We start from the raw sequence: 2492 nt of genomic DNA, 5'->3' as shown, positions 1-2492 counted from the left end.
TTTAGTATTTGAAGGGGGGGGGGGGAGGTTGCATCTGTGTACTTGGGACCAAGTAGACTCCAGTATTTCTCAAACTCTTTGTGGGGGGCAGCACACAGGTCCACACAACAGTTTAAGTGGGACAAAACACTTGGAGAGTATGATGTGTGCAGAGGTTCCTGATGTGCAGCCTCCAAATACAAAATCCATGTCCACGTTTATACACATGTACACTAAAAACATCACTGCTGATGGGCTTTGCTTTTTTAAGGTATTCAATGAATTAAAAAGTCCTCAATTGAACTGTTACAGGAGACACTATCAAATCTTGACTTTAGAATAGAATCGAATGCCTTTATTGGCATTATTCACATGTGTAATAACTGTGCAACGAGATGGAAGCAACCCCTCTCCAGTGTCAATAAGAAGGAATATAACATGGAATAAAATATAAGTAGTACAAAAGAAAAAAGGGGGGGGTGGGGGGGGGGCACAGTTCCAGAGACAACTATATACACATATAAAACCGTAAGAAAGAGAAAGTGGTTTGTGTACGCATTATGAAAAATATTATTACACGGTTCCAAAAATGCACAATTATTGGTGAATAAAAAATATGAAATATTGCAGTTATGAAATTAAATGATTAAATACATAGAATTTCCAGTTGACAAGTCATGAATGTTTAAATATTGCACAGCACTGGAATTACACAGGAGTAGAATTAGAATCAGCAGTTGACAAAACTATTTCACTAAAAGATGCTGTTCTGGAGATTTCAACGATATCATCAGCAGATCGGTTGTATAGAACTGTCGTTCAGAGTTCTTTTCTTTTTTCCTGAGCACTTTAAGGAATTGTTGGAGTGGAGATCAAAAGCTCATTCTTGTTTCAAATGCTTTTATTGTGAAGGATTTTTATTTTTGAATCATATTAGTCACATGTAACATACAACGCTTCTTTCAAAAATAGCAACATTAGCAATAAATAAATAAAACATAATACAAATGGAACAACATGTTTAACATAAGTCCTCTCAATGGGAAGAAATAATAAATTAGAAAAACCCTCGAGCCTCCCCCTCCCCTTCCTTCCCCCCGGGAGCTGTGTACGGTTTCTGTGATCAGCACAACCTTGGTCTGTCCCTTCCAAATGCTGGTCACCAATTTTTTTTTTTATTCTCTAAGAATGTTGTTGTGGATATGCATTATTCTCTTAAGATTCAAAGTATCTCATACCGTGGTAAGCCATTGTGTGAGTGAGTTACTTATCAGTGCCCTAGGACAGGAGCAGTTGCTGCCTCAGTCATTCGGCAAAGGGTCAAAATAAAGTCCCAAGGTGGCTCTAGTAAGTAAATAAGTAAGTAAACTTTATTTATATAGCACCTTTCACAGACAAGAAAAGGTCACAAAGTGCTTTGCAGTAAAAAACAAAATAAAACAGCAACAAATAAAATACTAAGCCATATTTCTAGTTAAAAGCTTGTCTAAAAAGATGTGTCTTGAGGTGTTAATGTCTCTACGTCTGTTGAACGTGCTAATGCAGTTTGAGGAAATGTCTGCTGGAATTGAGAAATTTAAGACATCATCAGATTAACATTCAGACTCTGAAGGCGCCGCATTAGGGTCAACTCAGGGGTCAGTGTCTTGCCCAAGGACACGAGACTGCAGGACCAGAGATTGAACCACCAACCTTCAAATTGACAGGCAATGGCTCTACCACTGAGCCACAGCCGCGCCTCTCATACAGAGGCTTCCACAGTTTGTCACGTTCCAACCACAATTGTATTTTATTGGGATTTTATATGATAGACCAACATAAAATGGTGTGTAACTGTGAAGTGGAAGGAAACTTACATGTTTTAAAATTGTTTTTACAAATAAAAAACTGAAGTGTGGCGTGCATAAGTATATGCCGAGTCCATACTTTGTAGAACCACGTTTCACTGCAATTACAGCTGCAAGTCTTTCGGGGTATGTTTCTACCAGCTTTGCACATCTAGAGACTGACATTTTTTGCCCATTCTTCTTCTGCAAAATAGCTCCCTCTCAGTCAGATTGGATGGAGAGCGTCTGAACGGCAATTTTCAAGTCTTGCCAGAGATACTGTACTCAATTGGATTTAGGTCTGGACTTAGCCTGGGCCATTCTAACACATGAATACGCTTTGATCTAAACCATTCTATTGTGTCTCTGGCTGTATGTTTAGGGTTGTTGTCCTGATGGAAGGTGAACCTCTGCCCCAGTCTCAAGTCTTTTGCAGACTCTAACAGGTTTTCTTCTAAGATTGCCCTGAATTTGGCTCCATCCATCTCTGACCAGCTTTCCTGTCCCTGCTGAAGTAAAGCACCCCCACAGCATGATGCTACCACCACGTTTCATGGTGGGGATGCTGTGTTCAAGGTTATGTGCAATTAATTTTCCGCCACACGTAGAGTTTTGCATTTATGCCAAAAACTTTAATTTTGGTCTCATCTGACCAGAGCACCTTCCTCCATGCTTGCTGTCCCCCCC

This window comes from Etheostoma spectabile, chromosome 10 (genome assembly GCF_008692095.1).
Source record: "Etheostoma spectabile isolate EspeVRDwgs_2016 chromosome 10, UIUC_Espe_1.0, whole genome shotgun sequence".
In the NCBI taxonomy this organism is placed as follows: domain Eukaryota; kingdom Metazoa; phylum Chordata; class Actinopteri; order Perciformes; family Percidae; genus Etheostoma; species Etheostoma spectabile.
This window is presented reverse-complemented; position numbering follows the sequence as displayed.